Source organism: Typopeltis vanoorti, chromosome 14, assembly GCF_054136105.1.
Source record: "Typopeltis vanoorti isolate ZY-2024b chromosome 14, IOZ_Tvanoo_1.0, whole genome shotgun sequence".
Lineage (NCBI taxonomy): Eukaryota > Metazoa > Arthropoda > Arachnida > Uropygi > Thelyphonidae > Typopeltis > Typopeltis vanoorti.
In genome coordinates, this window is record NC_143562.1 from 50000966 (window position 1) to 50027592 (window position 26627).

General features: G+C 36.0%; 1 long non-coding RNA gene across 2 annotated transcripts; it reads right to left on the reverse strand.

Annotated features, from left to right (window-relative positions):
* Positions 1–470: 470 nt before the first annotated feature.
* On the reverse strand, positions 471–25307 carry LOC150099451 (uncharacterized). Of its 2 annotated transcripts, XR_016549401.1 has the most exons (4): positions 25204–25307; positions 21179–21205; positions 3000–3038; positions 471–631 (listed from the first exon to the last, which is right to left on the reverse strand). It is a non-coding gene; the product is annotated as an uncharacterized LOC150099451 (long non-coding RNA). The 2 variants fall into 2 exon arrangements; XR_016549400.1 differs by lacking the exons at positions 21179–21205; positions 25204–25307 and adding an exon at positions 6607–6674.
* Between the last annotated feature and the right edge of the window lie 1320 nt (positions 25308–26627).

The following is a 26627-nucleotide window of genomic DNA, read 5'->3' on the forward strand; positions in this document are numbered from 1 at the left end:
ACTACGTGCTTTAACTTACTAGCGTAAGCTAAAGCACGTAGTATATAGTACGTAGTACAAGCTAGGGCAACTCATTGTCATCATGATGTCTTTGTGACTCACACTCCTTAACAACGTTTTGTCAATACTGTGATTATTATTCGATTAGCATTCACTGGAATATTATTTATATCGCGACGGTCTTTACGTCAATCCAAATCTCTATTGAATACAAGGATAAGCATTTAAAATTTCTTATCCATTACGTATAAATTTACAACAAAAATACAACGTGAATTATAATATATTAGATAAATCTACAGTTGCAAGATGAACTTTTCTGTAGAGAGAGTAAGAAAAGTGTCAGATATTTATTGAAATGATATTGTTTGAGTCATGTAATATCACATTTAAACTTAGTCCAAGGCAGAGATTATTTTTATTTTTTATTTTATTGGAGAGAAATACAATCTTAGTGTTCATTTCTTTCAAATACAACTTAAAATAAATCATACACAGCAGTGTCATGCGTAGAACATTCCTAATATTCTAAGTAAGAAAATTTAACATTTCAAGCTTTCTTCGTGGTGTTCTCGGTATTCGGTTTTTGATATTTTTGAAACTTTTTCATGAACGTCTTCTCCAGATGGTCCTGTCGAAGCAAAAACCAGAATTTTTGAGATCAAAATTAAATGTAAGTAATCAAAAAAGTAATCAAAAATTATGTAATAGTTCAAATTTTTCTCCAATTAATAATTACCCAAAAAACAATTGGTGTGGTGATTGTTTAACCCTATTCATTGGTATCCAACTCCTGGGTAACTTTGTAGCAAGTGCTCTTGCAAGAGGCGAACTGAGGAGAACTATGATAGCTAATGAACCAATACGCACTTGTGCAGAAGTAATAATGTAGAGGTTGTTGACCTGTGGCTTGAGTTTGATGAATGCAAAGATGTATACAATGCTGATTTCTATCTTAAATGGATTCCGAGTAAAGTGTCTGAAGAGAGAGAGAGAGAGAGAGAGAGATTTATTATCTGGATGTGTGGAAGCGCAAAGTCAGGAAAACAAAATAAACTAAGGCGAATGCAAATGAATGTGTGTGAAAGAATCCATGAAGCGAATTGGTCTGTAAATGAACACAAAATTTGGAATCTAATGTCTTAGGCCACAATATCGAATAGCGCAATTAATTCAGAATGTAAAGGTAGTTGGTAGCCTAAGGGTATGCCACAATTTCTACATACTAATGCTAGAAGCATCACGAATAAGAGAGAAGAATTTTTGATTTCGTCAGTGTAGTTATGCCAAATATTATAGTGGCCAGTGAGACTTGGCTAACAGCAGATGATATAGTTACAGGGAGTGAACGTGAACTCGAATGTGTAATCGAGGCCAATAAGATAAAATATCCTCCAGTCGGTGACTAGACTTATTCTTCAAAACCAGTCGCCGACTGAATGATCTTTTTCTAAGCCTTTATTTGATCGGTTCCCGAGTTAGTAGATGTCTTGCACAGGTAAGCGGTTTTTTCCAGAAACTCGGGTTTTTCATCAGTTCTGTAAACTCAACAAAATCCGCCGTAGAACCCACATTACTTCAGACAATAACATATCCTCTTAGGATTAGGTACAAAGAGATGAGAGCCTCCATAGATCAATCAATATAAAAGAAGCCCTTTGGTCGGAAAGACCAGGGTTCGATTCCCATCTAAGATGTGAGGAACCTTCATCTGGTCTCTTTTGTCTACAGGTGAGTTAGCCAGTCTCATATGGAGCTAGGGTTTGTCCCTCCTGGATACTGTGGGTTTGCGTTCCCCAGAACAGGCAAACCAGCCCAATGAATACGCATGGATTACAGTCACAATTACTACCCTTATCCGTAAGGGCAGTAATCATTGATGAGTGCAGCAAGGAGTGACTACCAAGATGCATTAATTAGTATAAGCCCCCTCATTAGGAGGGGTTCAACCCATCCTTGGATGGATGGATAAGTAGGATAGGATAGGACCACAAGATGTCAGTACTTCTTTGCCAGTCTCTTCATCATTGGCTGCGTATAATTAGTGATAGACATGGGTCAGCTATTTCTGATTGGCTGCCTGTGAAGATTGAACTGCCGACCCAGTCTTCAAAAGCTAGAGGCCTCACCTACTCCCTATAAGGGAATAAAAGAAATTAGCTAATTAAATTAAATTGAGATAAAATATCTGTTGGCTCATATCATTCGAGATAACCTTTGCTCAGCTTGGTCATTGATGAGCCGTGGTCGGCTTACAACTTGCCAGCAGTTCGGATTTTTCCTTCCTCGGACCGCTTTCTGAAGGCATTCACAATGACTGACCGTGAGCACGTCCAAGCCTTGCTATCTTGAAAATGCTCTGACCAAGTCCTTTGTCCATCATAATTTGACCTGTGTGAAGCTGAATTAAGTGATCTGTCTTTCCCATCTAAAGAACAAGAATAACACTGATTAAAATAGTCAGTATCGGGTGTTCTTTAAACTATTTCATGATCTGCACGCTCTGCGTTGTTAACCTGCAGTTGCTTCGTATTGCATGAAGACGCGCTGTCGCTGATCACAAAGTTTTGTCTCTTGGGTGTATATTTATAACAACAATCAATAACGTACCATCTCGAGATGATAATATACGGTATCTCATGTAGAAAGCATTCATTGTTGTCACGCGTCATGTTCAAAAGGGTCACAATATTTCCATATCAACGCATTTCATATTCACAATTTAAATTTCAAGTGTACTTTTATTAATGCACCCATTCTCTTGAAACCACGTCCTTAATATTTGCTCATATATAAATAGATGATATCACAACTTTCAACTGTCAGCTAATAGTAAACGAGAAGAATCGATGTGAAAATTCACTTAGGTTTTTATGGTATTTCAAGTATCAACTTGAAATACCATAACAACCTATCTTTTTTTCTTGGTAAGATGCAAATACAGATTTTTAAATAGTAATCACAAACATAATAAAGAAAATATCTGTTATATAACTTACTTCAATCATGTTGCAATCTTTATCATCGCCGCAATTTTTCTGTAAATAAGTAAACACATGTAACAGATATGCTGATTAAAAATTGCATGGAAGAAGGTGTAAAGTAGCAATCCTATTTTAGGTTTTGTATTACGTTAGTGTAGTGAACTAAACCCAACAATAAATAAATTACTTTTTGTGGACTATTTCGGAAATCTGTTGGAAATGTTGCAGTTCATTATATATTAGTATAAAGAAAATAAGTTAAAAATCAAATAACTGTAATCGTCTAAAATATCATACTGTGTTAAAATTATTATTATTATTATTATTATTATTATTATTATTATTATTATTATTATTATTATTATTATTATTATTATTGCAAAGTTGCAAAGTAGATCTTTTCTTGTGAATAAAAATTTAAAGTACATCAGTGAACTCTGTTCTTTAAGACGAATATATAGATGTAAAAACAGTAAGTATCTGTTAAGTAATAAGTAAAATATAAGTATTCAAAGTTCGAAGTATACGTTGGTGAACTACGCGAGAAGAGAACAAAGGAGGACGCCATATTAGAAAATACAGCAAGATCGTCAAACAAGAAGTATGAAGTGCTGCAAATGCCAAGAAGACCTAACGGGGGAAGAAAACCACGTAACATGTAGGAACTGCCAAAGAAACATGCATTTTTTATGTTCAGGATTGTCCGAGACTACCTGGCAGCGAAAATCAAACAAGAATCGTGACGAGTGGAAGTGCCCCATTGCAGAGATAACAAAGGAACGTCGACTTCGACCGCAATGGGAAAACAGCCAACGCAGAAAACAACCACAGGCAGTAAACAGCTATCAACAACAGAGGGAATTAAAAACAAAGAAAACAACAACGGAAACCCAGGTGAGCCATCTTTAAATGCATTACTTGAAAATAGATTACAAAACCTAAAAGACTGTTTAATCGATTTTGTTGGAAAACTATTTAAAAAACATACCGCACAAATTACAGAAAAATTTAACCAATACGAGGCATTTATTAAATTTAATAATAACTCGATAGAAGATATGTTACAGACCGTTAGAGAAATTAAAAACTGCGTCAAATAGCTAAGTGAAAGACAGCATAATTTAATTAAAGAGACAACGGACCTACGGCAAGAACTAAACTCTCTAAAGCAACAGTACGAGCTCTCAAACCAACAGCAGCACAAAAATGACCTCCTCATAAATGGTTTCCCAGAAATAGCTACGGAACCTCTAACAGACACTGCAATACAACTAAGCCAAAAAATCGGCTCCCCATTGAACCAAGAGACATCCAGTTAGTTCATTGGTTACCACAAAAAAAGGAAAAGAGAAAATAATACCCGTCCTTCTCCCGTCGTAGTGCGACTCACCAACAGCCTAACAAAAACTACACTTATAAAAGCTAGCAGGATTAAAAATCCAGTAGTAAAGGATCTGAAAGGAGACCACGAAAACACCCCAATATACTTGTCTGAATACCTTACTCCACACTACCAGAAAATATTCTACCAAGCAAGGAAAGTAAAAACAGAAAACAATTACCAGTTTATATGGATAAGAGACAGCAAAATATTCCTTAGAAAGACACAAGACTCAAAACCAATCGAAATAAAATCCGTAGATGACCTCAACAGGCTGTCACATTGAAAGGAATATTGACAACTCGTAAAGAAGGACCAGCTCCCCAACCAACATGAATGCCCACCATCAAGCAGACGTAACCACCCAGGAACATGATAATTGCCACATTCTGAAATCAATATCAGAATGGAAACAACTGACAATCCCCCAAAAATGACTATCTATTCTCCACATCAACATCAGAAGCATTCAAAAATACTGGCTAACCCTGCAAGCTTATCTGAAGGAAGACATAGACGAAATAGACATTTTAATACTGACTGAAGTATCTATGACAAACGAAGAGGCATCCTCCTACCAAATGCCACACTTCCAACAACACAAACACTGCAGACAAACAAAACGAGGCGGTGGTATAATAATATTTACCAAACATAAACTAGAAGTAACAGAAATAAACTACAAATTAGAATACGCAGAAAACATATGCATCGAAATTAAAAACATCAAACAAGAAAACTCCCTGATATTAAACGCAATATACAGAGCACCCAACTTAAGCACCAAAAATTCCTAGAAGAACTAAACAGATGGCTTTCAGCCACGAAAGTAGGCACCTCAAAATACTTGATAATAATAGGAGACATTAATATAAACATTAGGAACATAAATAACAACACAGAACAATACCTAGGCCTATTATCGGCATATAACATAACCCCATCCATACAGTCGTATACACGAGAAGAGATAGTAGGAAACACAACAACCTCAAACTGCATTGATCATATAAATATAAGGGCCCCTCCAAACAGCCACACAGCAGCCGTCATAACATGCAAACTAGCAGACCATTATTTCACAGCATTGCAGTTTCACACTGAACCAGAACCCATAAAAATCACTGAGACTACAAAACAGTATCATAGCATTGTAAACGAAGCAATAGTGAACGATGAAATCAGAAAAACAGACTGGATGCAGATAGCATCTTTAGTCCCTGCTGAAGCTGTATATAATAATCTTAAACTTGCATTTAACAAAATATACAACAAAGCATTAACAAAAATAAAAATACGCCCACAAACGAAACAAAATCCATGGATAACAGACAACATACTAACATACATACAAAGAAAAGATGCGCTATGGAAACAATTTAAGAAGTCACCGAACAATATCGCTTTAAAAGCAGAATACAAAAGAAAACGGAATCTCCTAACAACCCAGATTCGAACGGCAAAAAGAAACTATTACAGCAACAAATTAACAACAGCACAGAATGACATAAAGGAAATCTGGCACCTGATTAATGAAATGCTGGACAATATACACAGAACCACTGCCACAGAAACAATAAAACACAGCTTTGCCTGCGACCCCAAATCTCTCAAACAGTTGGCAAACAACTTTAATCAGCACTTCGTGAACTCTGTCCAAAAGCTACAAGAAACAACCTTTCCTCACACATACGAACATTCTCCACTAGGTCAACGAGCAACCCAGTCGATGTGGTTCCCCACAGTAACAAAAGAAGAACTATCACTGGCAATTCAACAAATTAATCCTAACAAAGGACCGGGGATAGACGGAATCAGACGAAAAGACATCAAGAAACACTCAACCGACCTGCTTCCAGTTATACAAAAACTGTTAAATAAAATCTTCGAAACGGGACACATACCTGAAACACTGAAGACTGCATTAATCACACCCATACACAAACAGGGAAAAAGAAACATAATAAATAATTACAGACCTATCGCCATGCTGCCTGTAATCCACCAAATCATAGAGCACATTGTACATCAGAAACTCTCCACATATGTTGAAAAATTTCAAATCATACCCAAAACACAATATGGCTTTCAAAAAAATAAAGGAACAGCAACACTCCTGGAAGATTTCACAGATCTAATAAACGCTGCATTGGATAAAAACAAAATAACATTAGTGGTATTCATTGACCTAATAAAAGCATTCGACACACTAACACACAAAACCTTGTTAAAGAAACTTACCCATATCAGAATTGTAGGGCGTCTACTCCAGTGGTTTAAAGCATACACGAAAAACAGAAAGCACATCACACGTATAGGATCAGCACACAGCAAAGAGGTACATGTAACCTGTGGAGTACCACAAGGAGCTGTCCTATCTCCCATTCTATTTAACATATACACACACGACATAAGCTAACTCCCCCTAAAAAGTAAAATCTTCCAGTATGCAGACGACACTGCCATTGTATCCATTCACAACCCTGCAAAAATCGCTTACAAAAATATGCAACACGACATCAATCAAATCACTAACTGGTTAACCTAAAACGGCATATATATAAACCCTGGAAAAACAAAGCAAATGATATTCAAAAACCCCCAAACCCTGCCCATAGAAACTAAATATCTCACTATCCGACATTCATCCTCCTATACACAAAGTGCCGAACCTAAAATCACAACCATCACACAAGTGAAAACATCTCGCTACCTTGGACTTCACTTCGATGCAGATCAAAGTTCGAATAGCCATACAAACTACCTACATACTAAGCTTAGGATAATAGCAAGCAAACTCTACAGATTAAAAGACATTACCCCAACCCACATAAAAATACTAATCTATAAAGCATTATGTGAAAACATTTTAAGATATGCAATCACATCATACGCATTCTGCGCAGACTACAGACTTAACAGGCTACAATGGTTGCAAGATAAAATGATAAAACTGATATGCTGGGAACAACCCACTCTTATGCAGATAGCATGGACAAAACACAAAATATTTAAGGTGGAACACTTACGCCACTACACAGTCATGTTAAAACACTACTACAGCCCAACATATAGAGTAACCAGAACAACATATCAAATAACAACACCACAGTCAACAAACTACATGACATATAAGTACAACAATCAGCACCGCAAAGCCACCTGAAACTTCTATGTACCTGACATGATAAACAAACTGCCGTTCGACAACAGAAACCTAGGAACATACAGAGAGCTGAAACAGGCACTATATAAATATTATAGCGAGAATGAAAATTAGAGCAATTCCTGTTTCTCTCTCCCCACACCACTCATACACACATACACAAACCTATGACAACCCCCCCCCTCTCAAAAACTATCACTACAAGAACACTAAGAAACAAACACACCATGTCTAAATCCAACCCTATTTGCACAAAAAAAAAAGTTAAACAGTCGAAGTCTTTCGAGCACGTACCAACAAACAGTAAAATCAACACCTGGCTTGTGACCAGTATAGGAACACAACCATGAAACCACCACCCTCTGTCATCTATTATCTTCCTCAGATAAGCTCTGCTAAGCTTCGAGGAAGAAAATTACTAACTTGCAAGTATCTGTTATACACACTTGTAATGCATTATAAATATTATATATATATAATATTTATTATATATATATAATAGTTCAACAGATATTGGAGTTCAACAGATATTGGTGTCGAGGCTAGCTGGTGAACGGATGTGCTATCGGAGAGCTCCTGAGAGATTTGTGTTTTTTGTTGATTTATTGGTGTTTTGGATTCAATTTAATGGACTTAAGTGTTTCATTTTGGTATATTATTGGAGCTTTATTAGCGTGGTTAGTGTACTAAAGTGTTTTATAACATAATCTATGTCGGGAAGTCGCCGCTAGATGAATTCGTAATGTGTAGTGTTCGTGCAAGCTCCAGATAAGATAAGTATCATTTTCAGTTATCGATACAAATTACTTAATATTATGTACTTTTGTTTTGTTTGCCTTGCGTATTTTAGTGCGTCTATTTTTGGTGTGTTATAACGTATAATTTGACAAAACACGTTACAGATAATATGGCATCTGTGCGAAGGAAAATGGCGGCCAGTAATGAAGGTTCGCCATCGTTATCAAAGAACGGTAGCATAAAAGAAATGAGTCAGTGTACTAGCTGTGAAATGTACGCTTTGCGGAGTGCGGTCGGAGTGTGGTTAAATGATAATAAAGGATTGAATGTGTGTAGAAAATGTAGGGAGAATGCGGAATTGAAGTGTATTTCAGATCGTGAGTGTGATATTTTTGTCAACCTTCAGAATGAAGGAAATAGGGATATGACAAGAAACGGCAAGGTTGTACATGAAAATTGTGAGAGTGTGAATGTAGAAAGTGTGAATGATAGTATAAATGGTTTCTCAGAGAACAAAAAAGATGAGATAGATGCATTGAGTGAGATCGCGTTGTTGAATAGTGCGATAGAAAGAGCAAAACAGCAGCTAGAGTGCATGAACAAAAGTAGACTGAATGAACCAACCAATAATAAAAGGTATGACAGGAAAAATAGACGTATGAATGTGAACATGAACAAAATGAAGGATAGAGTGCTGTATGGAGACTCGTTAGTACGAGGTGTGTTAGTAGAGGATATGACAAAATCGTACCAACCTGGTGCGACCATAAAGGACGTAACTGCATCTATTAGAGAGCAAAAGGAAAGGGTGAAAGAAATGATTGTTGTGGCAGGTACGAATGATTTGAAAGGAGATAAAATGGAAATGATAGAAGATCTGAATGAATTGTTTGAGGTAGCAAAAGAAAAGAGTGAGAGAGTTAGAATGATTAGTCTTTTGCCACGGTATGACAGTGAAATGTTTAAAAGGAGGGCTATAATTGCAAATGACTTTATGCGTGGGTTATGTATGACGAGTGGTGTGGAATTTGTGGATGTGTGGAGTGAGTTTGATGGGCGAAAGGATCTATATAAGATGGATGGCTTGCATTTGAATGGTTACGGTGTAAGAAGACTTGAGAAAGTGTTGCTGAATGTAGTGGATGTGCAAATTCAGGGAAACTAGATTTGTTAGGGGGGGGTAGAGATACAGTCCTTATGGAGGCAGTTAAATGTAAGAATGAATATAATATGCCAGAGCAAATAAGGACAACAAATCTGAGTGGGATAGTTAATATAAGGCATCAGGGTAGGGTTGGGGCTAATGGGGGTCTTAAATTCATGTACACTAATACTAGGAGTATTAGGAACAAGAAGGAAGAGTTTTTGGCCATGGTTGGCACTTCCAGACCACAGGTTATAGGTATTAGTGAAACATGGCTGACTGTAGATGATATAACTAGTGGGATTGAATGTGATGGGTATAGTGTGTTCAGGAATGACAGAGAGAATAAAATGGGGGGAGGAGTATTGTTGATGATAGCTGATGAGCTCCAGCCAAGGAGAATAGAAGTTGAATTGCAGGATAGAGAAAAGAGCACATTTGAGGCCATTTGGTGTGAGATTGTGGCTAGCAGAACTAAATATACAATTGGGTGCTGCTATAGACCAGGTGATGGAAAAGATGGTGGTGACAGTATGCACAAGCAAATAGAAGAAATGGGTGGAAGGAGGGTGATTATTATGGGAGATTTCAACTATGGTCGCATTGATTGGAGTGAGGAGAGGACAGACGGGAGGAAGGAACTGGATTTTATGCGGTTATTAAGGGATAACTATCAGCGACAGCATGTAATGGAAAATACTAGGGGTCAGAGAGTGCTTGACCTAGTAATTACATCTGAGGATTTGGCTGTAACAAATATGACCACATTGCCACCAATCGGTGAGAGTGATCATAGGGTCTTAACTTGGGAGGTGGCTAAAGGTGTAGAATTTTCAATTAAGACAGGGTACATGTGGAATTATCGGGCTGGAAAGTATGACAAGCTTAGGAGTTTGATTGGTTCAGTGCCATGACATGTACAACTGCAAGGACTAGAAGTTGATAGTGCATGGGAGGTAGTTAAGAATTGCTTGCATGAAGCAATGGCTGACTGTATACCTAGAGTCCGAATAATAAATCAAGTAGGGGTTAAATGGATGAATAACACCATTAAGCTTGAGTTGCAAAAAAAGAAACAACTATGGAGGGAATTTAAGGAGAAGGGTGACCGGCAGGCACATGAATGGTATAAAGCGCGGGCCAGAAGGGTCAGGAGTGTGGTAAGAAAAGCAAAAAAGGATTACGAAAGAACATTGGCCATGCAGGCTAAAGAGAATCCTAAACAGTTTTTTAGATATGTAGCAAGTAAAAGGAAAAATGTACATGGCAGATTGATTTTAAAGAATGCCGATGGTAGGGAGGTAACTGAATCAGTTGAGATAGTTGAGTTACTGAGTGAGCACTTTGCAAAAGTATATCATCCAGGTGGTGACATTGCAGAAAGGAATAAACCAGTAGATTATACAGGACTTGTGGTTAATGAAGTGGAGGTGAGTAGTCTATTGCATAACCTCAATGTCAATACATCTGTGGGATTGGATGGTATACCAGCTCTTGTTGTACGAGAAGCAGCTAAAGAATTGTCAGTACCCTTGACCAGTTTGTTTAATTTGAGTTTCGGGTCGGGGTTAGTCCCGAGCGGGTGGAAAGAGGGGAAAATAGTTCCACTGCATAAAGGCGGTTCCAAGACTGCTGTTGTAAATTACCGACCGATTAGCATATCAGGAATCATTGTCAAGGTCTTAGAGAAAATAGTCAAGAGAAAAATACAAGATTGGATAGAAGAAAATGGGATACTCTATCGGGGACAGCATGGTTTTGTGAAGGGTAGGTCATGCCTCAGTAATTTGCTCACGTATTGTAACACAGTGACGGCTGAACTGGATAAGGGTAATGGGTTCACGGTGATTCTACTGGACCTTGCCAAGGCCTTTGACAGGATTCCACATGGAATTCTAATCAGTAAATTGCAGCATATGGGAATGGACATAGGGTTGGTGAGATGGATAGGAGGGTGGTTGACGGAGAGATATCAGAGAGTGGTTTCTCAGGAGTAGAGTCCACAAGACGGCCTGTGACTAGTGGTGTGCCACAAGGATCTGTTCTTGGACCACTGCTGTTTAATTTGTTCATAAATGATATAGGAAATGATCTAAGAGGAACAGTTCATTTGTTTGTGGATGATGCGAAGTTGGGTAGGGCAATAGTGAATGCAGATGATGTCAAAATTTTTCAGGATGATTTGGATAGATTGGAGATCTGGGCTAAGGAGAATGGATGTCAGTTTAATGTGGCAAAATGTAAGGTTTTGCATTTTGGGGTGAAAAGATTGGCGGCAGTTTACTGCATTGGTGGAACCCTGCTCCAGGAAATTGATGAGGCACGAGATTTAGGAGTGTTGGTAGATAAGGAATTGAAATTTAGGGGACACATTGCAAAAGTGACCAAAACAGCTCATCAAATCACTTGGTTGCTGAAGAATACGTTGACAAGCAGAGACAAGCAGGTTATTGTTCCTCTCTATCGAGCCTTGATGAGACCCCATCTAGACTACTGTGCTCAGATTTGGTCACCTAGGTTTCTTCTTGATGGGGAGGAGGTGGAGAGGATCCAGAGGCGAGTGACCAAGATGATAGAGGTCTGTGGAATGAACCGAATGAGAACAGGTTGAGGATTTGTGGGTTGCAAAAATTGGTTGATAGGCGGAGAAGGGGAGATATGATTGAGACATTCAAATTACTGAAGGGTTTCTATAAAATTAATTCAGAAGATAATTTTGAGAACAGGGCTGGTTGTGGGAGGAGTAGGGGACATCCATGGAGACTGGGCAAAAGTGTGGTTAGTAAAGGTGTTAGTGCTGGGTTCTTTACTTTTAGAGTAGTGAATGAGTGGAATGTGCTCCCTGAGTCTGTGGTGGATGCTGTGACAGTGAATGAGTTTAAGGCGAGGTATGATAGATACTTTCTGAATGTCAAATAGTTGTGATGAATATGATTTGGGGCCTCCCTCGATGAGTCTAATGACTCCCTGGAGTTGCCCGTAATAATAATAATAATAATAATAATAATTTTTTTTTTATTTATAAAAAAAAACTTATTTGTTTTTATAATGAAAATGATAAGGTTTACTATAACACAGAGTATCTCCACACACACAATGAAAAACATATTATCTTTTCTGTACAGTACGAAAATTCGATGTACAAAATGCAGAGTACATTTTATAAATATGAATATACATTTTTTTAAACTATCTAAATATGGATTGGCACCAATGTGCACACAATTCATGATACAATGCAGTAATGCAGCATACACATACAATTCAATAATAATAATAATAATTTTTTTTTTTTTTTTTACATTTTATTATGTCTCAGTATAAGTTACATACAATAATAATATTTACAGTATTTACAATAAGGATTATACAGAAGTTTTTTATTTATTTTTTTTTAATTTTTTTTTTTTTATGTCTCAGATGAATTGCATACATAGTTGCTGTAGTAATTATATGTATATAATATTTATAACGCATTACAGTGTGTATAACAGATACTTGCAAGTTAGTAATTTTCTTCCTCGAAGCTTAGCAGAGCTCATCTGAGGAAGATAATAGATGACAGAGGGTGGTGGTTTCATGGTTGTGTTCCTATAGTGGTCACAAGCCAGGTGTTGATTTTACTGTTTGTTGGTACGTGCTTGAAAGACTTCGACTGCTATTACAGTTTAACTTTTTTTTTTTTTTTTTGTGCAAATAGGGCTGGATTTAGACATGGCGTGTTTGTTTCTTTGTGTTCTTGTAGTGGTAGTTTTTTGAGAGGAGGGGTTGTCATAGGTGTGTGTGTGTGTGTGTGTGTGTGGTGGGGGAGAGAGAAACAGGAATTGCTCTAATTTTCATTCTCGCTATAATATTTATATAGTGCCTGTTTCAGCTCTCTGTATGTTCCTAGGTTTCTGTTGTCGAACGGCAGTTTGTTTATCATATCAGGTACGTAGAAGCTTCGGGTGGCTTTGCCGTAATGATTATTGTACTTATATGTTATGTAGTTTGTTGACTGTGGTCTTGTTATTTGATATGTTGTTCTGGTTACTCTATATGTTGGGCTGTAGTAGTGTTTTAACATGACTGTGTCGTGGCGTAAGTGTTTCACCTTAAATATTTTGTGTTTTGTCCATGCTTCCTGCATAAGAGTGGGTTGTTCCCAGAGTATCAGTTTTATCATTTTATCTTGCAACCATTGTAGCCTGTTAAGTCTGTAGTCTGCGCAGAATGCGTATGATGTGATTGCATATCTTAAAATGTTTTCACATAATGCTTTATAGATTAGTATTTTTATGTGGGTTGGGGCAATGTCTTTTAATCTGTATAGTTTGCTTGCTATTATCCTAAGCTTGGTATGTAGGTAGTTTGTATGGCTATTCCAACTTTGATCTGCATCGAAGTGAAGTCCAAGGTAGCGTGTTGTTTTCACCTGTGTGATGGTTGTGATTTTAGGTTGTGCACTTTGTGAATAGGAGGATGAATATTTGATAGTGAGATATTTAGTTTCTATGGGCAGCGTTTGGGGGTTTTTGAATATCATTAGCTTTGTTTTTCCAGGGTTTATATATATGCCGTTTTCGGTTAACCAGTTAGTGATTTGATTGATGTCGTGTTGCATATTTTTGTAAGCGATTTTTGCAGTGTTGTGAATGGATGCTATGGCAGTGTCGTCTGCATACTGGAAGATTTTACTTTTTAGGGGGAGTTGGCTTATGTCGTGTGTGTATATGTTAAATAGAATGGGAGATAGGACAGCTCCTTGCGGTACTCCACAGGTTACATGTACCTCTTTGCTGTGTGCTGATCCTATACGTGTGATGTGCTTTCTGTTTTTCGTGTATGCTTTAAACCACTGGAGTAGACGAACTCCAATTCCGATATGGGTAAGTTTCGTTAACAAGGTTTTATGTGTTAGTGTGTCAAATGCTTTTGTTAGGTCAATGAATACCACTAATGTTATTCTGTTTTTATCCAATGCAGCGTTTATTAGATCTGTGAAGTCTTCCAGGAGTGTTGCTGTTCCTTTATTTTTTTGAAAGCCATATTGTGTTTTGGGTATGATTTGAAATTTTTCAACGTATGTGGAGAGTTTCTGATGTACAATGCGCTCCATGATTTGGTTGATTACAGGCAGCGTGGCGATAGGTCTGGAATTACTTATTATGTTTCTTTTTCCCTGTTTGTGTATGGGTGTGATTAGTGCAGTCTTCAGTGTTTCACGTATGTGTCCCGTTTCGAAGATTTTATTTAACAGTTTTTGTATAACTGGAAGTAGGTCGGTTGAGTGTTTCTTGATGTCTTTTGTTCTGATTCCGTCTATCCCCGGTCCTTTGTTAGGATTAATTTGTTGAATTGCCAGTGATAGTTCTTCTTCTGTTACTGTGGGGAACCACATCGACTGGGTTGCTCGTGGACCTAGTGGAGAATGTTGGTATATGTGAGGAAAGGTTGTTTCTTGTAGCTTTTGGACAGAGTTCACGAAGTGCTGATTAAAGTTGTTTGCCAACTGTTTAAGGGATTTGGGGTCGCAGGCAAAGCTGTGTTTTATTGTTTCTATGGCAGTGGTTCTGTGTATATTGTCCAGCATTTCATTAATCAGGTGCCAGGTTTCCTTTATGTCATTCTGTGCTGTTGTTAATTTGTTGCTGTAATAGGTTCTTTTTGCCGTTCGAATCTGGGTTGTTAGGAGATTCCGTTTTCTTTTGTATTCAGCTTTTAAAGCGATATTGTTCGGTGACTTCTTAAGTTGTTTCCATAGGGCATCTTTTCTTTGTATGTCTGTTAGTATGTTGTCTGTTATCCATGGATTTTGTTTCGTTTGGGGGCGTATTTTTATTTTTGTTAATGCTTTGTTGTATATTTTGTTAAATGCAAGTTTAAGATTATTATATACAGCTTCAGCAGAGTCTAAAGATACAATCTGCATCCAGTCTGTTTTTCTGATTTCATCGTTCACTATTGCTTCGTTTACAATGCTATGATACTGTTTTGTAGTCTCAGTGATTTTTATGGGTTCTGGTTCAGTGTGTAACTGCAATGCTGTGAAATAATGGTCTGCTAGTTTGCATGTTATAATGGCTGCTGTGTGGCTGTTTGGAGGGGCCCTTATATTTATATGATCAATGCAGGTTGAGGATGTTGTGTTTCCGATTATCTCTTCTCGTGTGTACGACTGTATGGATGGGGTTATGTTATATGCCGATAATAGGTCTAGGTATTGTTCTGTATTGTTATTTATGTTCCTAATGTTTATATTAATGTCTCCTATTATTATCAAGTATTTTGAGGTGCCTACTTTCGTGGCTGAAAGCCATCTTTAGTTCTTCTAGGAATTTTGTGGTGCTTAAGTTGGGTGGTCTGTATATTGCGTTTAATATCAGGGAGTTTTCCTGTTTGATGTTTTTAATTTCGATGCATATGTTTTCTGCGTATTCTAATTTATAGGTGATTTCTGTTACTTCTAGTTTATGTTTGGTAAATATTATTATACCACCGCCTCGTTTTGTTTGTCTGCAGTGTTTGTGTTGTTGGAAGTGTGGTATTTGGTAGGAGGATGCCTCTTCGTTTGTCGTAGATACTTCAGTCAGTATTAAAATGTCTATTTCGTCTATATCTTCCTTCAGATAAGCTTGCAGGGTCAGCCAGTATTTTTGAATGCTTCTGATGTTGATGTGGAGAATAGATAGTCCTTTTTTGGGGATTGTCAGTTGTTGCCATTCTGATATTGATTTCAGAATGTGGCAATTATCATGTTCCTGGGTGATTACGTCTGCTTGATGGTGTGCATTCATGTTGGTTGGGGTGCTGGTCCTTCTTTACGAGTTGTCAATGTTCCTTTCAATGTGAGAGCCTGTTGAGGTCATCTACGGATTTTATTTCGATTGGTTTTGAGTCTTGTGTCTTTCTAAGGAATATTTTGCTGTCTTTTATCCATATAAACTGGTAAATTGTTTTCTGTTTTTACTTTCCTTGCTTGGTAGAATATTTTCTGATAGTGTGGAGTAAGGTATTCAGACAAGTATATTGGGGTGTTGTCGTGGTCTCCTTTCAGATCCTTTACTACTGGATTTTTAATCCTGCTAGCTTTTATAAGTGTAGTTTTTGTTAGGCTGTTGGTGAGTCGCACTACGACGGGAGAAGGACGGGTATTATTTTCTCTTTTCCTTTTTTGTGGTAACCGATGCACTGACTGGATGTCTCTTGGTTCAATGGGGGAATTGGTTCAATAATTATAATATCATAATAATAATAATAATAATAATAATAATAATAATAATAATAATAATAATAATAATAATAATAATTACTACAGTAACTATGTATGCAATTCATCTGAGACATAAAAAAAATTCTGTATAATCCTTATTGTAAATACTGTAAATATTATTATTGTATGTAACTTATACTGAAACACAATAAAATTAAAAAAAAAAATCATCATCATCATCATCATCTGAAAGTAATCCTTATAAGTAAATGCAGAAATTTGTATGTTTTATCACTCTTTCTCAATTATTATTATTATTATTATTATTATTATTATTATTATTATCATCATCCTCTACACAAAGTGCAGAACCTAAAATCACAACCATCACACAGGTGAAAACAACACGCTACCTTTGACTTCACTGCGATGCAGATCAAAGTTGGAATAAATGATATAATCACGTAATCACAAGAAAGATATTTATTTAACCAAATATTTCGGTCTGGAAATAGCAGACCATCATCTTTCTTGTGATTACGTGATTATATCATTCAGTCTTATGTCGCTAGTATCCTTAAAACAACAAAGTTGGAATAGCCATACAAACTATCTACATACCAATCTTAGGATAATAGCAAGCAAACTATACAGATTAAAAGACATTGCCCCAACCCACTTAAAAATACTAATCTATAAAGCATTATGTGAAAACATTTTAAGATATGCAATCACATCATACGCATTCTGCGCAGACTACAGACTTAACAGGCTACAATGGTTGCAAGATAAAATGATAAAACTGATATTCTGGAAACAACCCACTCTTATGCAGGAAGCATGGACAAAACACAAAATATTTAAGGTGAAACACTTACGCCACTACACAGTCATGTTAAAACACTACTACAGCCCAACATATAGAGTAACCAGAACAACATATCAAATAACAACACCACAGTCAACAAACTACATAACATATAAGTACAACAATCAGCACGGCAAAGCCACCCGAAACTTCTACGTACCTGACATGATAAACAAACTGCCGTTCGACAACTGAAACCTAGGAACATACAGAGAGCTGAAACAGGCACTATATAAATATCATAGCGAGAATGAAAATTAGAGCAATTCCTGTTTCTCTCTCCCCCACCATACATACACACACACACACACCTATGACAACCCCTCCTCTCAAAAAACTACCACTACAAGAACACAAAGAAACAAACACGCCATGTCTAAATCCAGCCCTATCTGCACAAAAAAAAAAAAAAAAGTTAAACTGTAATAGCAGCGAAGTCTTTCAAGCACATACCAACAAACAGTAAAATCAACACCTGGCTTGTGACCACTATAGGAACACAACCATGAAACCACCACCCTCTGTCATCTATTATCTTCCTCAGATAAGCTCTGCTAAGCTTCGAGGAAGAAAATTACTAACTTGCAAGTATCTGTTATACACACTTGTAATGCGTTATAAATATTATATACATATAATTACTACAGCAACTATGTATGCAATTCATCTGAGATATTAAAAAAAAAAATTATGTACAATCCTTACTGTAATTCTGTAAATATTATTATTGTATGTAACTTATACTGAGACATAATAAAATGTAAAAAAAAAAAAAGAAATAAAATAAAAAAAATAATAATAAAAAAAATTATTATTATTATTATTGAATTGTGTGTGTATGTTGCATTACTGCATTGTATCGTGAATTGTGTGCACATTGGTGCCAATCCAAATTTAGCTAGTTTAAAAAAATGTATATTCATATTTATAAAATGTACTCTGCATTTTGTATATCGAATTTTCGTACTGTACAGAAAAGAGAATATGTTTTTCATTGTGTGTGTGCAGATACTTTGTGTGGTAGTAAACCTTATCATTTTCATTGTAAAAATAAATAAGTCGTTTATATAAAATAAACCTTATTGTAAATATTGTAAAAAAAAAATATTATTATTATTATTATTATTATTATTATTATTATTATTATTATGTATACTCTGTATTCAAAAATTCTGTATAGTCTTTATTGTTAATATTAGAAGAACATGTGTTGTAAATACATAACATAGAAGCAAAACGTATTATTAAAAATTTTAATTGAAATCCAATGTAGAAAATGCAGCACTTAGTGCTAAATTCTGTAAAATTATAAGTTGCAATATCACTCAAGGTGTTTATTGTATGTGTAAATATTTTAGCAATCAATAAAACGTAAAACTCAAAAACAAAATTCCGAGAGATCTCCAGGAAGCCAGGAACTCATCGAAGGAGGTAACGTATTACAAGTACCAGCTGTCATATCTGTTCTTGAATTCGTGTACACTTCTTGTATCCACCACCTCGAATTGCAAACCATTACAATCACGCACCACTTTATGAGGGAAAAAAGTACTTCTGATCCTCCTTCTTGACATACGTTCTCAACTTCCAAGGATATTATATAGTGCTTTTCCTAACCCTCCATGAAATGAAAAACTCTATCTACTGATATCCTGTATGTTCCTTTTAGAAATTAATGCCTCAATAAATCACCCTCTTTCTCACATTTGCTCCCGCGTTTTGCTCCCGCGTCTGTATTCATAATCAGTTTTCCACAATCCTCGTTACATTTAAGCATTCTTATTCGTCCACTGCATCAAAATCACTACGGAAAGGAGGAAACCAGACCTGCGCGCAATAATCCAAGTGAGGTCTTACCAAGGCATTGTAGAAAGGTAATACGACTTTCCTTTCTTCACATATCAAAGTTCGTTTTATTATTGCAATTATCCTATTACTTGTATTCACAATTTCTGCTCATAGCCCTTGAACTTCAACACCCTATCTATTAAATTCAAAGATCCTAGCCCGATCAACCTCTTCTAGCATAATACCACCAATATAATTTGACTTTGCATATCTTATCACATCAAACTGCATGAATTGACTTCTACGAACATTGAGCTGACAACTATTTTCACATGCTCACAATTCTTGTCTTTCCAAATCATTCTGCAAGTACTGCTTATCAGGCATATTCAGGATTACCTTGAATCCTATATGCCTTTGAATCAACATCAGCATAAGCACTTCAAAATATCATTAATATATATATTGAATAACAATGGATGAAAGTCTGATCTATCTGGCACACCACCGGTTACATTACATCCCTTCCATCCATCCACTTATTCACTAATATATTATAACCCAAACCATTATTTTACAATTTGTGCAAAAAGTGTCACATATTGTGTTTTGTTAAAAGCTATAGAAATATCGAAAGGTATCATGGTGTATCCACTCCCTTTACTAACTGAACGGTAACATTATTATAGAATGTGAGAAAGTTGCTCACACCTGACTTTCCCTTAGTAAACCAGTATTGTTCATTGCAAAGGTAGATAATCTCTCAACCCATTTCTGAATTATAGCTCTATCTATCTGTTCCAAAAGCTTCACTATCACTTGAAAAATACTGATAGGTCAATAGTTGGGTTCATCAGTCTTTGCTCCTCCCTTGTGCAATGGAATTACCATACATTCCTTCCAATCTTTCCTGTTCTGAGACTCATATTAAACAGCCTGGTCAAGGAAATGACCAGTTCCGCTGAACGCTAGTTTAGCATCCGCACTGATATACACTCAGAGCCTATTGCTGAATTCATATTCAGCTTGCGCAACAGCTCTGTACCCTCCTCCTCACACTCACCTGAGTTCCTTCATACAGTGAAGAGGTACCATTTACACACACACACCAGGTTGATAACTTTCATCAAAATGGCCACTCAATTAATATTTCATATTTTGAGATTAAATAATCCTTTAGGGAAATATTTTTGAATAACTTTTGTCTATTCGTATTCGAAATACCTGCTAAACTACAATTAGCATGTGCTTGCTTAATTTCAAATATACAAAATACTATATTGTATAGTACTCACTCACTTATGAGCATATATGCAAAATGCTCGGTCATGTGCGTCACCATGTGTTGTTGGGAACTGTTTAAGAATGCAGCTGGTCAGTAATCGTCAATAGAGTGTGTCACAATTGGGAAAACAAAGGATCTTTTGGAGTATGATAAAAGGCTTCTTGCTCATCTGACCGGAGCCACCACTTTGAAAGCGAAAAGCAGACTGGTTTCTCAATAGATGAGAAATCCCCGATGTTTAATCAGTGGAAATAATAACCCACACTGCTTATCTACGAGGCCAAACTGTGGTCTTATAAGCAGTCTGTCAGGGAAAACATCACCGTCGTTCGAGAAGGTTTGTACAAACAGGACTTCTTATGTGTACAGCAATTGACCGAAGCATTCAATAAAGGATGTTCCTGACCATATCTCACTGTACTATGGATTTTAACAGGGAATGGAAGAGGAACCGTATTGGCAGTCGCATTCGTATACGTTCAACTCGTTAATAAATAAAAGCTTCTAATATAGTGGCTGGTATGTGTAGTAATAGTAATAGTATAAATAATAACCGCAGTGTAATTCTTAAAATAATGACATTCCTCATAACATACATTTTACGAACAATAATATTTGAAAATAATTCTTACCTTTGTACATGCTTTTATTTTTTCGCCCTGAAATGAAAAAAAAAACAAAAAATACAACCATTCTACTTTTCATATACCAGTGTGGAAACGTAGTATGATAACAAATGTTATGTACTAAACTTAACTAAACTAAACTGATATGTATTCAAACATTTTTTTAGAAATAATTGGTGATGTGAGACAACTGTTAGCCAAAGAAGAGAAAGGAAACAAAATGAGCATAATCGCAAACAGCTGGTTCTTTTAAAATTAAAAATTAGGGAAGACTAATATCAGTAATGGTATTCTGGTTAAAATAATTTTAGAGAGAATTACGAATAAAATAGAAAAAGAAATGAATGAGGAACAGTTTGGATTCAGAACCAACTAGAGCGGCTATAACTTGTCTAAGAATTATTCGGGAGAAAACACTAACCATGGTGGAAAGTTGTTATGGGGATTTCTAGATTTTGAAAAGGCATTTGATACAGTGAAACATGAAAGGCTTTTTGACATTCTAGAAAATATTGATATTGACTCTTATGACTTAGAAATTTTAAAGAGATTATATTGGTCACAAATAGCGTCGGAATGTGTAAATGGAGAGGAAACAGGAGAATTCCCGGTGGAAAGGGGAGTCAGACAAGGATGCAAATTATCACCATTATTGCTTAACTTTTATAGTGAACAAATGTTTAGAGAGGCACTTGAGGATGTAGAAGAAGGAATAAAAATAAACGGAAGAATCATTAATAACTTAAGATATGCGGATGATGTAGTGGTGATGGCAGAAAGTGAAAATGGGTTACAACAAATTATTAATTGAAAACTCTTGTAAAGAGTATGGACTAAGAATTAACACAAAAAAGACCAAGATAATGATAATGGGTAGAAAAATAGGAGATAATGTAAAAATAAGATGTGCAGGAAAGATTTTAGAAGAAATGGAAAGATTTAAATATATAGGTAGCTGGATCTCAGAGAAAGGAACTTGAGCATTGAACATTAGAAATATAATAGGCAAAGCTAAATCGACATTTATGGAAATGAAGAGAATTTTAATAAACAAGAACACTAAAATAGGTGTTAGAATTGGAATAGTTAAAGCAACAATTTGGAGTATTGCAAGTTATGGAAGTAAGTCATGGACACTCAGAAAGGGAGATATGGAAAGAATTAATGCATTCGAAATGTGGTGTCATAGAAAGATGGAAAGGATTAGCTATACAGAAAGAAAATCAAATCAAGAAGTTTTAAGACGAGTTGGGATGGAAAGAATACTACTAAAGAATATTATGCAAAGAAAGACCAGATTTGCAGGACATCTTCTGAGAGGTTCTTCGGGACACCTGACAAGAACTATATTACAAGGGAAAGTTGAGGGGAAGAGAAGACGTGGAAGACCAACTAGAGAGTGGTTTAATGACATCGTAGAATGGACTGGTTTAAGAATGATGGAAGCGACAGACAGAGAGTAATGGAGAAGAGCTGCTTATCTGCTGCTACCCTCTTACTAGAATCTGCTACCGGACGACGACAATGACAATGGTATCAAGCATCTGAGAGTTGAAAAATTTGAGGATGATTGTCAGATGTGGAAAAGATAGTACCAGAAAAACAATTCTATGAGAGAAGGTTTTGCTTTCAAAATGCAGAAGTCTTTGCCAATGAGATCAGAGCTGCTGCTTAGCGAAAAAGGGAGTCAACTTGAGGGGAACTATTATACACTTGTATCCTAAGGACTTACACTATTTCTGAAGATTAGAATCGAAATTCAGACTAACCAGCTTGTTGAAAATTTGTATAATTGACGATTTCGAGTAGAAAGCTGGTACACATTAAATTTTTCGAATTTCGCGCAAAGCAATCACCTAGTAGCGCTAAACAAAATAAAAGGCAAGAAGCTGCGCAGCGAACTATGTTCGAAGGAAACACATTTCGTTAAAGAATAAAGTTGCAAACTTGAATATCTTTTAATGTAATCTCAAAGACATTATCTATATGATTCCACGTGGGGAGGAATTATTGAAAGCTTTAAGAAGGCTGCAGAATTACTGATATTGCCATAGAGTTTTAAATCTCACTTAGCAGAGTTTCAAACCAATGGAATATGCTTCAGACGTTTCTAAGAGGTTGCATTCGTAATCGACGCACGCGCCTTGTCGGCTTGCTAGTCAGCTGCAGTGAAACACAGGTATGTAAATATCTCGACAGACTGTGGCAAGACGTCTGCAACAAGTAGTCCCAATCGCCCGAAGGCCTGTAGTCTAGATCCCTTTAAAATCCACAGCTCATCGTAGAGTACGTTTTCAGTGGCGCTGTATACATAAAAATTGGAAAGACAAAAAGGTACTCTCGATTCCTTTTTGTCTTTCCTCCGATTCTAAACGACACATAATGATGCGTGAATGGTTGCCCTCGCGAGAATTTTCTTGAAAGGGAAAGATATGGTGGTGCGGCAGTTGCGGTGTGGGAAGCATTATTCTTAATGGACGCACCGAGCTATAAGTGTGGGAAAAAGGAACTATTACTGGTGAACGATATTGCAACGAAGTTCTTCAGAGTCATTTTCGATTGTTCCGCTGTAGAAGACTTCATTTTATGGATGACAATGCCACACCACATTGTTCAGAGAAATGGAGATACTTCTGAGAACACAGGATATTAATCGAATCGAGTGACCAGCAAGGTCTCCTGATCTCATCCCAATAGGACACGTTTTGGATGCAAAAGGAAGAACCACTGATTCTCGTGGTTCTTCCTTTTAAAATAAACCTTATTTTAAAATAAGCAAGGATAAGGCCTTGTTTATTTTAAAATAAACAAGGCCTTATCCTTGCTCTGAAGAGGAGTGGGCCAGTTTACTTCAGGAACTGCTGCTTTCCTTGGTGTTTAGTATGGTACGACATTTTCAGAGCTCTATTGGACATATTCTTTACTCAAATAGACATATTCCATTCTGAAATGTCTCTTCGCACAGTTTTCTATAAACACTGTGCATTAATTACTTAACTACATCCTTAGAAAATGTGTAAATTTTGCCAAAAATATATTGTAGTTTAAAATGAAGGTTTATTTTCTTGATCCTGAGAATTAGTAATAATATTTTGGTTTACAGATCAAGTGTTGATCAATTTTATTAACTTAACCAACTAGTTTCGCCAAATGTTAACTGTTGGCGTCTTCAGGACACTTACATATAGGCTGAAACAATCTCACAATTATGTGTAACTATAAAACAGAAATGTGTAACTATAACACGTTAACAGAAATCAAGGCCTAATACTCCCAGAGATATGCAAAACCCTCATCAAATCTTTAAAAACAAAAGAAATGAACTTTAATACAAACTGCAGAAAGTTCCTTAGCAACAGCTAACTAATCTTGTACACGCGATACGTGTTTCACGCACGTTCGATACTATTTTATTTGTAATTATTCTAATCAGTTTTTTAGAGTTATTCTTGTCAGTTTTATAGTTACACGTAATTATGAGATTGTTTCAGCCTATATGTAAGTGCCCTAAAGACGCCAACAGTTAAAGTTTGGCAAAACTAGCTGGTTAAGTTAATAAAATTGATCAACACTTGATCTGTAAACCAAAATATTATTACTAAGTATTGTAATTTAATTTTTACAAAATATATAAACATTTTTGTGTAGTATGATTTATTAGTATGCTAGCAAAGTATTAGTATGCTAGAATATATTTTTATATGTAGGTAATGTAGATCGTTGCTAGCTTCTGGGCACCACTGTAAATAGCAAACAAATATGCTTTTAGTTCAGCAATCATTTATGCTTTCAAATTTGCAAAAATTCATTTCATCACAGAACATTATTGTAAGGCAAAATTTTTCCAGTATGATAGGTAATTCGACTATGGATGTGATCCAGACATGTGTTTGTGTAACACATTACCTATGTACCACATCAGAATTTTTTCAGAAGTAAGTCTATAATTTTTCTATAATAATAGAAACTTATAGACTAAAAAATTATAACGAGAAATAATATCTTGTCGCTATAATAAGAAATTATCTTACCGTATTTCTGAACGCCTGCATTCTCTCATTTGCGTCCTTCTTTTTTATATCAGGGTCAAATTTCCAGTGCTCATTACAACAGTCCTTGTAATACTTCTTGTAAAGTTCATGCTTCTGTTAATACAAATAAACACTACATATCAAATAAATCTAATTGTTAAAAGCCTTAAAAACAATTTCGTTATGAATAACATTACGAAATGTAATTAAAGAATTTGATGTTGGAAATCTTGTTGAAATTAATCACAGTGTTTACAAATAAATCAAATGATTAATTTCTGTAGAAATTTATAATCTATATCAGATTAACTAGTTGTTTTGGATTTATCGCCGAAACAAATAAGGCTAATGAGACTACTTGGTCGTTAGTTCCAAATTCGGTGGAAACGAAGTTCACTTTGTATTGTTTGATGTTATCATAGTTTAATCAGCACACTGAGGAAAGTCAGAACATAAATCATATAACGTAATGCGATGGACCAGAAAACCATGACTTTCGCTTTAGCAGGAGAAAAAGTTTCTGCAGATCATATTTTATATTACATAAAGGCATGATGATGTATCTTGGTTCTGGACGTAGGTTTTGCAGTAGAAGAAGGGTCCATATAGGAAATTCTAACAAGTATATACTTAATCGTAGATATGATAAAATTTGTTAGAAAAGCTCTAAAGAAGTGAGAAAAGTAATATTTGTTTTTCATTGGAAATGAAAGTGTTAATTCAAAAATTATTAATATATCTAAATTCTCACTCTCTAGTCAAAGAATGAGATTCGGACTTTTCATTGGAAATAACAAACAAACCCATCAGAGGCCATATCCAAATATGTGGTTACCTTTCAGGTAACGACACACGAAGAAATCTTGGGGGAATAAATCTGGAGACCGTGGTGACCAAAGTCCTTGAGAAATCAGTCTATCATCAAAAACTCTTACAAAAATTGAATTGTTTCATTTGATGCGTGATAAGTGTCACCTTTCTTCTGAAAACATCAATCACGTTCTTCAAGTAAAACTACATTTTAAGGTGGGTGATGACATTTGGTACAGTGCACGGTTCAATATCGCCACAAAGAAAATGGGTCCGACATTTCGAAAGTATGATACTACATAGCACACTTTAATTTTCAGGTAATGCAAGGTCGTCGTGTCGTGGAAAACATGAGTATTTTTTGATTACAAATTCTATAATTTTAGCTATTATCCACTTAAGTGGAACACATTTCATCACTGACGAAAACATTGTTTTCAGCTTGTGTGAACTCCATTTTCCTCAACAAATGATGGAAACCACATGCAGTACACACGACGTTTTTCCTTATCCAGTGGCTTCAATTTTTGAATTGAGTGAATGAAGTTTTACTTGTATAATGACTCTTCAAATACTGCCATATGACATACCTGTCTGTGCAGAGAGTTTTCTAA